At 33.8% G+C, this 13,825-nt stretch overlaps 1 pseudogene; it reads left to right on the forward strand.

Moving 5' to 3' along the window:
• LOC105995199 overlaps positions 1-6,471 on the forward strand; it is a 33,818-nt pseudogene extending 27,347 nt beyond the window's left edge.
• Positions 6,472-13,825: the final 7,354 nt, after the last annotated feature.

Raw genomic sequence — 13,825 nt, forward strand, 5'->3', positions numbered from 1 at the left:
CTTTTAGTACCTTATGCAATATAAATCTGATATGAATAATAATTACATTGCATTGTTTGAAGAATAATGACAAGATAAAGTGTCTACAATATAGACACAATGTTCTTCCAAATACTAGAAAGTGTTCCTAAATATCAAATTTGCATCAATCTGAAATATAGTTATTATACTCTAAAAGTTAAATCATCATGATTTTGCTTATATGCTGAATTTAAACCTAAGAAAAATAATAATAGAATATAATTGTAACTGGCTTGCATGAGGAAGCAGTAAGACAGGGGAATGAGAAATCAGGCTGAAGAGGGATGATCAAAGTGCATTATATGCATATATCTATCTATACACTCATATATATAAATATATCTAAAATGTTTGAAGTCCATTTATATATACACATATATACTTATATATATATATATATATATATGTACACACATGAAAATAGTATTTTGAAACACAACAAAATCTGTTAAGAACTGGTAAGAGGTTCTTATTCATAAGCAATAGATGGGGTGAATTTGTTCAAAGTACAATATGCATGTATGAAACAAAAATAACAAACGCCTTTATGTAATTTGTATCAATAAAATTTTGAAACCACAGTGGATTGTGATGGAGTATTACAAATGGAGTCATTCCATTAGAGAGATACATTCCTCAGAGGTACAAATCATATATGAATCTTACTCCTGGTATTTTTTTAATTATTTCATTATATAAGGCTTTAGAATTTAATGTTAGGAAGTGGTGCTGTGGCTCAAGCGGTAGAGCGCTCAACTTGAGCTGAAGATCGCAGGGACAGCACCCAAGCCCAGAGTTCAAGCCCCATGACCGACCAAAAAAAAAAAGAATTTAATGTTAATAGAAAAAGCCTTTGTTTAAAATATATCAGCATGCTCTGGGTGTAATGAAAAAAATTATTAGCATAAATTAAATTGTACAAAGTAAAAGGATTTTATCGTGGCACTTTCATACATGAATATATTAGTTTGAATATATTAACCCTTACTGCTATTATTGTACCTCTTGCTTTCCCTCCTTTTTCTTCCCCCTTTACCTCCTAGTAGTCCCTCTTCTACTAGTGTAACCTTGATTGTGTTGTTTTGTTTTATTTCCTTCTAGCTTCCACATGTCCTTGTGGAGCTAGCTTATATCACTTCATGTGACGATCTCTAATTCCTTTTTTTCCTTTTTATTTATTTATTTATTTATATTGTGAAAATGCCTACAGAGGAGCTACAATTACATGGTCAAGGTAATGAGTACATTTCTTATCAAGCATTGTTGCCTCCTCCTTTGTTTCCCCTTCCCATCCTTTCCCCCCACCAAAGTTGTAAAGTTTGTTTTTCTATATAATGTATTGTTGCGATGGGTCCACTTGTATCCCTATTTAAACAATTTGTTTTTTCCCTACCCCTCCACAAAGTATACCAACATCAAATACAGTGAAAACAGGGGTTATATCGTGGGGGAGGGACATACAAAGCAACAAAGAAATCATCTTATAAATATGTTAGAAATAATTGCAAGAAAGAAAAAACATTTGAAATTCCTTTTTTAAAGTCCAAACTACCCTTTAAAGCTCAAGTTATTGAAGTATAAATTCTACTATCCCTTTTCTAGAACCAAGTGGATATGTTTCTTCAAGAAATGGCAGATGAAGCTGGGTAAGATATTATTCAGGAGCTATTGGATAATCTTAGTTCAATATCTAGTTTCTAAAATTCTTTAGTGTGATTCAGTGGTAGAGTGTTTGCTTAGCTTGTGTGAAATCCTGTGTGAAATTTCTACCACTCCAAAACTGTGATATAGATGAAAATTTTAGTATTTACTACCATTGATTAGATTTTGTTTTTTGACGTTAAAACTTAATGACTAGAAGACTCTTGTCATCTCATTTTTGGCAATCATAAAAGTGTGGCTTTGTTCTTTAAAAATCTCTTGAGATGGATTCATTTAATATATGATGATAAATGAAAGAAGGTAACCAAGAAAGACAGTATTTTTCAAATATTGGCTTAATACCTACTTATGAAGAGCATATTTGGATTTTTCATGAATGATCTTCCCAAAAAGCTTCATTGAATAAGTTTAATTTGAGTCCTGAAAACAAAATATACAAATAATTCAAAAGAAAGCCATATTACTTGTGTTTATTTGCTTTTTTAAGACAGCAAATAATCAACACTATTTATAGTATTGCTGTTGGAAACAGGATGTTCAATATAGACTATTTCTTAGTCTTTCATGTTTGAAGGGAATGACTTGTTCATTTCTGTGTTTCAGATGTCATGTTATACCATAAATTTTAAAAATTCATGTTTTAGCTAGGCGGAGATGGCACACATCTGCAATCCTAGCTACTCAGGAGGCTGAGATCTGAGGATTGTATTTTGAAGCAAGCCCAGGCAAGAAAACTCATGAGACTCTTATCTCTAATTAACAAGCCTTTATTAAAAAAAAAAACTCAGGGATAGCACCTAGGCCATGGAACAACACAAAAATAAAATAAAATTTTCTAAAATAACAAAACTAAGTATTTTAGATTTTATCTTCAAGAGTAGATTAATAGGTTGAAATAAAGTTTATATAGTCTGTTTTTCCCTCTCTGGAAGGAGAAAGTTCAATAGGGAATAGAGTTAATGGATATTGCTGTGGTATAATTGCTGATCACTAATTTGTCATTGGCAAATTTTAATATCCAAGTTAATAAAATAAGCTACTCAGTATTTGATTACAAGGCTTGAAGATAGGTTGTCCACTTTTTTTGCCTTGTTAGTATTCTAATTCAGCTCACATGCTAATAAGCTGGTAGTAACGGTGTTTTGTATTGACTATTATAAAAGAAACAAAGGTATTATGTGTTAAAAGACTCCATATTAGAAGAACTTATTTCTGTTTATCTTAGATATTAAATTAAATTTTTTACTAAAAGACTAAATGAAAGCTAGGTACCAGTGATTAATACCTGCAGTCCTAGCCACTCTGAGATCTGAGGATCATGGTTCAAAGCAGCCCCAGCCTGGGTAGGAAAACCTATGAGACTCAATTGACAACCAAAAAGCTGGAAGCAGAAGTGTGGCTCACCTGGTAGAATGATAACTTTGAGTAAAAAAAGCTCAGATGCAGCACCAGTCTGAGATTAAGCCACAGGACAGGCACAAAAGAGAAGACTAAATGAGATAATAGAATTTAGAAATAAATTACAGTGTTACTTCCCCTCAGTCATAAATCAATATCAGCAGGAAACTCTTTGATAAAGTTTAAAGCAGTATTTCTCAACCTGTGCAGTGTTGCCATTTTGACCAGAACATTTTTTCCTGTGCATTGTAGGATGTTTAACAGCATCCTGGCCACTATTCACTAGTAACAGTTAGCAACCTTTCCCTCAGTTGTGAAGCCAGACATGTCTCTAGATTTGAGAAATGGGTTAGGTCAAGTAATGGTTGGTGGTGACAAGAGCAATAAAAACAAGTTAGAAGTACAGATACAGCAAAACTAATGTCCATACTTAATGATATGAAATATCCAATTGCTATTGGATTTTGTAACTCTCACAACAAAATTTTAGTATCTTTCCCTTTCCAAGTAATAATGTGTCAATAGCATCATATAATTATTAGTAAAATTACTGTGTTTTCCATATATCGTTTTTTACACTAATTGACATACACTGGTTTTGATACAAGCGGTAAGAATAATTAATACCCTAAAGAAATAGTATAACGGAGATTATAATAGAGAACCTTGGAAGCAAACCAGCCTTGGTTCAACCAGCATTGGTTCAAATCCTTTCTCTGACACAACGTGATCTTTAACAACATACTTAACATTTTTGAACCTCAGTTTTATAATTGGATTCAGGGAATTAATTATTTCTATTAAGGTCAGTCCAGAGCTAAATACTGAAATTGAAATTGACTTAAATATTAGATATGTATTGTGAGACTACATTTACCTAGCCTGATTTACCTTTTTTCAGCATATTAATTTCTGTTTGCTATAAATTAGACTTAATAATCTTGAGTTAATATAGTACATCAGATGACCATTGCTTTGGTCTTATGTAGAAAAGACAAGATCAATTCTCAATCTTTTATTAGCTTTTCTATTTTGATTGAATCATCCACATGGATGATGTGGGCTCAACAAAAATACTTTGAAATTAGTAATATCATTTATCCTAAAGAATGTATTTAGGAGATGTTTTAAGTTCTATTTACAGATTTATGAGTCTACTCTATGTTTACTTAAATGGAAGTAGTGGGGAACTTGATGCAAGGGATGACACTTATCAAGACACAACATACTCATAAAGTGGCAAGTTGAATTGAAACTCCTTCATATAACTGTTTAAGTATAACAAAAATATATTTAATAAATTAAGGTAAAATCTGGGATGTAGTATTTAAATTTGAAATACTTATTATAAAATACTATAACAATCATTTTTGTTAATACTTTTCAATTGATTTTTAGCCTTGATCTCAATGTGGAGTTTTCACAAGGCCAAACAGAGTCTGTTGGCTCCAGCATTGCGTCCATGGAACAGGATGAGGTTGGTTTTGTTTTTATTTTTTTATTTTTTTTGTGAACATACTGTACAGAGGGGTTACAAATACATGGGCAAGATAATGAGTACATTTCTTATCAAGCATTGCAGCCTCCTCCTTTGTTTACCCTTCATATCCCTTCCCAGCCTCCTCCCACCCCCCACCCAATTCTCCCCCCCCACCAAAGCTGTAAAGTTCGTTTTCGACATGACAACTTGTACTTCTCATTGTTGCAACGGGTCCACCTGTATCCTTAAACGACTTGTTTTTCCCCATCTCCTCCACAAATTACACCGACATCAAATATAGTGAAAGCAGGGTTATACTGTGGGGGAGGGACATACAAAGCAACAAAGAAATAATCTTATAAATGTGTTAGAAACAAATGCATGAAAGAAAAAAAACATTTAAATACATATCTAAGGGTTCATTATCCTAACATCACATTATCTGACCTTTTCTGCTTGACTCATACATATACTAGATATTGCAAATAAGAGAAACCATGGGACCTATGTTTCTTTGGGCTTGGCTTACTTCACTTACTATAATTTTTTCCAAGCCTTTCCATTTCCTAACAAATGGGGCAATGTCATTCTTTCTGATGGAGGCATAGAATTCCATTGTGTATATATACCACATTTTCTTGATCCATTCATCTACTGAGGGGCATCTGGGTTGGTTCTATATCTTAGGTATGGTAAATAATGCTGCAATAAACATAGTTGTGCTGGTAGCTTTAGTGTGGTCTTGTTTGTAAACATTTGGGTAAATGCCCAAAAGTGGGATTGCTGGGTCATAGGGGAGCTCTATGTGAAGTCCTTTGGGGAACCTCCATACAGCTTTCCAAAGTTGTTGAACAAGTTTACATTCCCCACCAACAATGAAGTAAGGTTCCCTTCTGTCCACATCCCCTCCAGTTAGAGTTCTTGATTTTTGCCATTATAACTGGGGTGAGGTGGTATCTCAATGTTGTTTTGATTTGCATTTCTTTTATGGCTAGGGAGGTTGAGCATTTCTTCATGTGTCTATTGGCCATCCTTCTTTCTTCTTCAGAGAAGTTTCTCTTTAAGTCTTTCGCCCACTTATTTATTGGGCAGTTGTTTCTTTGAGGATTTGTTGTTGGGGGATTTAATTTTTTGAGCTCCAACTATATTTTAGATATGAGACCCTTGTCCGTTGTATGGCTAGTGAAGATCTTCTCCCAATCCGTGGGCTTTCTATTGATCTTGCTACCTATGTCCTTTGCCATGCAGAAGCTCTGCAACTTCATGCAATCCCATTTGTCCAACCTTTCTTTGATTTGTTGTGTTTCCAGGTCTCTATTAAAAAAATTTCGGCCTGAGCCATTATTTTTATTTGTATTCTCCTGATGTCTATTTAAATAATTTCATATATATATATATCTTTTGTGAAAGTATGCATATATTTACATTAGTAAGCAGATCCACATTTTTATATTATTAAAAGTATTTTTCATTTTTTATAAAGAAAAAATACTTTTATGGAAGAATCATTGAAGTAGAATATCTACTTGTACTAAGTTCCCAAATGAACATATTTTCTACTATATTATATTATTAATTAGCAAAATGTGGTTAGCCCAGAGCTTTGTACATTTCATCTGCAAATAGATTTTGCTCCCCTTCATCGCTTTTCCTCTATTAAGTTTTCATTTCTTTAAAATGTTTAAAAAATTAAAATCTCCATGCTGTTTTTGTATATGTTTCTGACAGAATTATTTAAAATGTTATGTGTTTAAAGTATTAGCGATTTATATTTGTTACAACCTTAATCACCTGTAAAATTTTCTTCCTTCCAGGATGAACTGTCACAGAGACTTGCCTTCATGACCAAGTGTAACATAAAAGAACTGGTGCTTCTGTTTCCAACAGTTGCTTCTAAAGTATTCTTCTAGATTAAAAACACTATATAGTATATGCCAGAATGCTTAAAAATTATTTGTATATAATGCTTTGTTTTACCTTGTGATGTTTTCCTAAGAAATCAAAGCATTTCTTTATGTCATTTTTAGTTGTATATATACGTGTATATGTTATGTATAAGAATGTCAGAATCATACTTCTGTATTACAAAGACAACATTAATTTCCTGTAAGCATGTCTTAAATATTAGATCAAAATTATAGGACCAAACTACAACTAAGTAAAGTATTTTTTATGAATATAAAATAAAGGTTGGGGTTTTGCCAATAGTTTTATTTATTTGAATATTTATTTCAGGTTTCATTTTTAATTATATTTTCATTATCTTTAAGTAGTTGTACAAAAAATGTTACTGTTCAAAGAATCAGTTTATATGTACAATGCATCTTGATCAATATCATTACTTTCATCGTTCTCTCCCATCCATACTAACCACGGTTTGGGATTCTTAAATTCAAGGTATTTTTAAATTTCTGTCTGATGACATGATTTAACAAAATAAAAACAGGAAGTTACACAAAGAATAATGACATTTCTGTATTTTATAGGTTTTTTATTGCTATGTAGAAACACAATTGACCATTAATGTATATTCATCAGCTCTTGTCATTAGATATTTTGACTCAGCAATTTAATGACTAATATTCTAAATCCCTAAATTTAAAAAATTTTTCAATAATAATTTTTTTTTGGGGTCCAGTCTTGGGGCCTGAACTCTGGGCCTGGGCACGTTGTCCCTCAGCTCTTCAGCTCAAGGCTAGTGCTCTACCACTTGAGCCACAGCGCCACTTCCGTCTTTTTATTTCCTGCTTATGTAGTGCTGAGGAATCGAACCCAGGGCCTCATGCATGCAAGGCAAGCATTCTACCACTGAGCCACTTTCCCAGCCCTCAATAATAATTTTATTTAACTAGGAAAGGTTTGCAACATTAAATCACAGAAGTTAATGCTTGTTCATCTTTAAATTTTCCCTTTGCTAAATATCATTGTTAAGACTGCCAGAGAAATCTAACTTTTTATACTTTTTGACATATTTTTAATACTTCCATTTGTATTTATAACTCTTGTATTATATTTGAGACTGACACGCTACCTACTGCACTGAGGTACCTTTGTACTGTATTTGAAAGGAGTTGATTTTCATGGTATTCATATTACTTATAAATTTAGTCTTCTATATGATTATTGATTACTTACCCAGAATATTGGTCCATGTTTTTAATCCAGCCAACAAAATAACAAAAAAGAAAAACAAAATGAAATAACTTGAATTTATAACTACTGTAAGTCCTGGTTAAATGTGTTCATTCTCTTAAAACAATAACTCTTTAGTAATTGGAAGATAAGATGTGGAAATAAATAAGTCAAAATGTTTTGTTCAGCTCTTCAAATGACTTCCATCCCAATAGAAGTTGAGAGCAAAGCATTGTGGGGGCACCAAAGTTATAAGTATATAGAGAATAGACTTGTACCCATTAGGACCCTTGGATTGGGGGACATATTTGATGAGCAACTGTACTACTTGTTATCTCCTCAGTAATATCTGTACCCAACTAAAATTAACAAATTAGTACATGCCTGCAAATTTTGATATAATAGTATCAAATATATGCAAGTGAGTGACCAAGTAGTATTTCAGCAAGTATACCCCTAATCAAACAGGTTAGTTGTCTTCCCTTTCTCATTCCAAAATTAGTACCTAAACTTCAATATTTTCTGAAGCTCTGTTAAACATCAGATCTGCTTAGAAAATCTTTTTGTTATAAGTCATGAAGGTATTGAAAGTGCAATTAGGAAGCAACTTTTTTTACTGAGTACATCATTAAACCCTTGGTATTTTTGTTATATGGTTTCAAGGAAACAACCATTGAGGAAAAATACATGAATACTTAGTATTCCTAGAATCCTGATTAATTTTTTTCCCAAAACACTACTGAAATCCCAAATCTTCAGAGACATACCACTTTTTAAGAAAAATTTCAATCTAAACTTTTCACATTATCACTAGCAATTAAGCACATTGACTTTTATTATTATTATCTTTAAGTAGCTGTACAAAAGTTTCAATCCAACAATGTAAGTACAATGCATCTTGATCAATATCATCCTTTCTATCACTCTTCCTCATCTTTCCCAACCCACCCATACCCACAAGTTATGTAAGCACATTAACTTTTACCTTCCTTTTTAGGTATCACTTGATACTGCGAAGTCCTATTTTCATAAGGGGGTATCTTAAGATACAGCAAAGTACTTAGCAGATCACACAACTATTTAAATATAACTGTTAGTGGGACTAACAGCTTTTCCATACCATGCTGTATAAGGTATGCACAGGAATTTAAAATTTTTTGTTTTTGAAATTTAATTAATATTTTTACCATATTTGGTCAGACCTATGCATAATAAACCCATGAGCAAAACAGACTTCCTGTATTCACTATTCATGTATGGGAGTGTAGATGAATGAGAACATTTATTGATAATTAAATGACAAAATTGTTCTTGCTAATTTTTGTTCAAGCTTATTTAACTTTCTTGGTACTTGATAATTGTGACTGACATGTAGTAATTTTCCATTTTGTTAATAACATATGCTTTGTCCAGCATGTCATTTTCCTAGTGGATCTCTAGTACTTAAGAATTTTTCACTGAAATCTTATTGAGAGGATATATCAGCTGCCCACTCAAGATTGTGGAAGAGATCTCCAAGGTACAGGCTCGCACAAATGGTTGCTGTTTTTCTCTGAGACTTCAGGCTACCTCTTCTATGCAGTAGAAGAGGCAGCCAAAGCATTTAACCACTTCTTAGGCTTTTCTCCTTCCTACAAATACCCTGAAAATTATGCTGAGAATGTCTAGAACTTCTACCCACTCATGGGACAAATGGGAACATTATGACTCAGTAAACAACACGACTAGTCAATATGCTATATCCAGTAGCCTTTCTTGCCTTTAATATATGAAAAATGATAATATTTAATTTGGCTACACAAATAAAAACAATTCAATATAACTTGTTTTAGAATGTAAAATTTTGTTGACCCTCACTCAACCTAATTGTTCTCATGGCAAGCTTTTCGCATTATTGTTACTCAATTTTTAAGAAACTTGAATTTCTCCAACACTTATTGAGAACTGGTTTCATATGTGCTATGAAATTCAAATTCATTTTGAAACTTTAAAGGGAGCCAGGACAGAATAATACAAACCTGGTCTTATTGATTACTATCTGAATGTGAAATAATACTGAATCACCTCTCCAAGGTCAAGCAAGCTCACCTGTATAACTGAACTAATAAGAATTTCCCCCACTTTCTCTGTTCTAGAGAATATTGACATCCTTTGCCTACATGGCACCTAACAAACAAATTATCTTACCTCCTCCCAAAGATGGAGAGGTTATGTGAGGATGGATTTTTATGTAACATATAAAAAATAACCTACCATAATACTTGCATTCATCTTATTTAAGATCTATTCCTTGAAACTACATCTTTTCATGCAAATTCCTCAAAATACATACTAGTTTTGTACTATCAACAATTCACATATTCTGTGTGCATATAGATAATTAAATTCAGAAAGTCACCTTCTTTGCCTTAGCCAGATGCTAGAAAAATAGAAATAGGTCCAATTTTTTTCCAGGTAGATTTTTTATAGGAGTGGGAATTAAGCATGGATCAGGTCTACTTCGTTGAAACATAGTTAGGTGGAATTGGCAGTCAGGGGTGAAGAATATTAAGGTGGGAAGCATATACTGTAGTCTATTCTGCTCTAGAAACTGCTTTGCACCTCATTGGACTTTTGAGGACAGAGCTTATGAAAAAGATTGATAACTGAGAATCTGATAAGATAGAGATGGTAGAAGTTAACAATATGAACTGTATATACACTGCTGCCTTTCCAAAACAGTTTTGTGCTTTCAGCAGTTTTTGGTGCTTTTTCTATCCTACCATCTTATTAAAACAAAATCCCATTTGTGTTCTTACAAGAGGAGAAACATGACATTTGTTAAATGGAAATCTCTAAAATCTAGGCACTTGTCATCTAGATGAACCTGAGCAAATCAGTAACCCCCCTTGTGCCTCTGTCTTAATTGGTCAAAAGTAAAGAATTATATTTTCTAGTATAATATTCCTCAAAGGACCATTATGATGACTAACTAGGGAATGATCCATGTAACATTCTGAGCATACTGACAATGAGAAAAATGACGAGCTCAGTTTTAGCCTCTGAGCCTCAATTCCACATGTCAACTGAGAATAAACATACCCACTTTACTTATCTCAAAGACCATTGCTATGATCAAAGAACATTACATAAGTGAAGAACATCTGAAAATGAAATTAGCTCATGTGGCTATGAGAGTTTATGACTTCTTATTCCCCTGAAAGTAGATAGGGTAAGAGTCATCAGAGAAGGTTAAAGGTATCCTTAGAATCTTGGAATCTTGGGTCTAGAAAGGCCCTTCATTGTTTATATGATACAAGTGGAGCTCAGGAAATATATATATTTAATGTACAGAAATAGATATTAGCCAGGTGCTGGTGGCTCAGATCTGAGGATCATGGTTCAAAACCAGCCAGGGCAGAAAAATCTGAGACTCTTATTTCCAATTAACCAGCAAAGGGTCAGAAGTAGAACTGTGGCTCAAGTGGTAGAGCACTAACCTTGAGCACAAAAGCTCAAGGACAGTACCCAGGCCCTGAGTTCAAGCTCCAGGACTAGTGCTCACGCATGCACGTGCATACACACACATGCACACACAGAAAATAGTAACATAGTAACAGGAGATGTGAGATGAGACAACTAATGTTGGATCCTAGCCTTTCTCACCCATGTTCTGTACCTTATGTTCCTGTCTTTTTTCTTCCCCCATGACTATCAGCTCTTTGTTCTTGGAGGCCAAGCAGGACTGTTTTAGAGGCTGTTGAGTTAATGTGATCAAGATTCTCCCTCACCAGCTGTATTCAAGACATACTATGGGAGTTAAGAATTTAGGGATCCTTTTGAACTGAGGAATAAATGATGTATTTTTAACAGTCTGAACTTTTGAATCTGGCTCAACAGGTACAATTGCTTTGGACTCCTTAACACACTAAACAGAAAACTTTCATACTCAGAACAGGACTTAAGATGTTAGGTGAAATGAAATCCAAGATAAGGACTCAAATGTTTTTTTCTTTCTTGTGATTGTTTCTAGTATATTTATAAGATGGTTTTTTGTGTTGCTTTGTAGGTCCCTCCCCCACGGTATAAACCCTGTTTTCACTGTATTTGATGTCAGTATAATTTGTGGAGGGGAAGGGAAAAAACAAATTGTTTAAATAGGGATACAGGTGGAGCCATTGCAACAATGAGATGTACAAGAGGTTAGATAGAAAAAGGAACTTTACAACTTTGGCCAGGGGGTGAGAAGGAGAGGGAGGGGGAGAGGGGAGGGGGGAGATGGGAAGGGATGAGAAGGGGGAAACAAAGGAGGAGGCAACAATGCTTGATAAGAAATGTACTCATTACCTTGCTCATGTAATTGTAATCCTTCTGTATGGCATTTTCACAATTAAAAAAAAGAACAGGACTTAATTTCTCCTACCTTAGCTTCTAGATAAGACATAATAGTTCTTGTATAAGGTAAAATTAGATGATATTTTTTAATTCACTATTTGAGGGTTAACAGTGGGCTGAGGGAATGATGTATCCAATCCTAAAGTTAAAGCCAACTGAATTGACTACCCCCAGAGAGTTGTGTAGTCACCTAAATGTTCCAGTTCTGCCTTAAGTGCCATTATCTTTTTATAGTTACTATCTCACTGTGTACATGAGATAAATAAGTTTTAAAATACAAAAATCAAATCTACCTCTATCCCCTTGGTTCCCTCCCTGACCCCACACACTGAACAATAATTAAATAAGAGTATCCATTGATATTTCCTTTTAACATTTATTGTGAGAAACCTTAATTTGCTCTCCATCAGTGTTACACTTCAGTTTCAGTCTGTTAGAAAACACTGAGGCAAATTGATATGATCTGGAAGTTGATAAAAAAAAATCCATGACAGACTAACTTCCTTTAAGGTTTTAACAACTGGAATCACTTTGAATATCCCTAAAGACATCTTTTCATCTTCTGCAAATATGCATAGTTTCCATGATGAAATGATAGTGTCCTATCAGAATGTCTATTGATTAAGGCAGCAAGTACAAAGATTTATTATAGCATTATAAAAAGAATAAGAATAAATAAGAAAAGGGGAGTATAGAATGATGCTAGAAATCCTGTCAAAGTTAGAACATACCCATTAGTTTACAATTCCTGGATCTTTAGTGTACCTCTTAATTTTCAAGGTTTGAACTATTAAATGACAGCTTAAAGTCTATTAGCTTCAAAAGATCTGCCTCATAGGAATATGACTATAAGCTCACATGGAATAAGCTGTCTGTTAAAGCTATCCAGAGCTTGTCCTCAGAGCGTATAATTTCATTTGCACAGCATTTGTGGACTGGCTCATTTCAAATAACTTGGCCATGGTGAAAGTATACGCTAAAACTTATTGGGAATTTTCGTTCCATTTGCATTCATAAATCCAATTGTTATTTTTTCTTTTTTCATTTTGTGCTGGTCCTGGAGCTTGGCCTCAGGGCCTAGGTGCTGTCTTGAACTTTTTTTGCACTAGGCTAGTGCTCTACCACTTGAGCCACAACTTCTCTTCCAGCTTTTTTGGGTGGTTAATTGAAGATCTGAGTCTCACAGACACTTTTGAACTTCAATCCTCAGATGTCAGCCTTCTGAGTAGCTAGGATTATAGGCATGAGCCACCAGTGCCCAGCTTAAGTTTTTTTTTTCATTTTGATTGTTAAATGGATCTAAAAATGGCCAAATCCTCATTGACAGATACAAGTAAATATTGTAAAAAGCAGCACTTTTTCTCTTCCCTTTCCAAATATTGCTTATATTGGTAGCCAGATTTTTATTTGGTTAATGATATTATACCCTTTTACATTTTAACTTGCCTATGGTGTTACACTGTAGAGAATTTCTTATGGGTAGTACCTATTTGAGTCTTTTTCCCTTTATCCACTATGACAGTCTCTGTCTCTTAATTGGGGTATTACATTATTACAATTTAAGGTGATGAATAGTATGTTTAGACATAAATCTACTCTACTATTTGTTTTCCTTTTGCCCCTTTTCTTAATTATATCTTTTATTTAATTTTTGTCAGTCGTGGGGCTTGAACTCTGGGCCTGGGCTCCATCCCTGAGCTCTTGAGCTCAAGGTGAGCACTCTACCACTTGAGCCATGGCACCACTTCCGGTTTTCTG

This window comes from Dipodomys ordii, unplaced genomic scaffold, assembly GCF_000151885.1.
Source record: "Dipodomys ordii isolate 6190 unplaced genomic scaffold, Dord_2.0 Scaffold116, whole genome shotgun sequence".
Lineage (NCBI taxonomy): Eukaryota > Metazoa > Chordata > Mammalia > Rodentia > Heteromyidae > Dipodomys > Dipodomys ordii.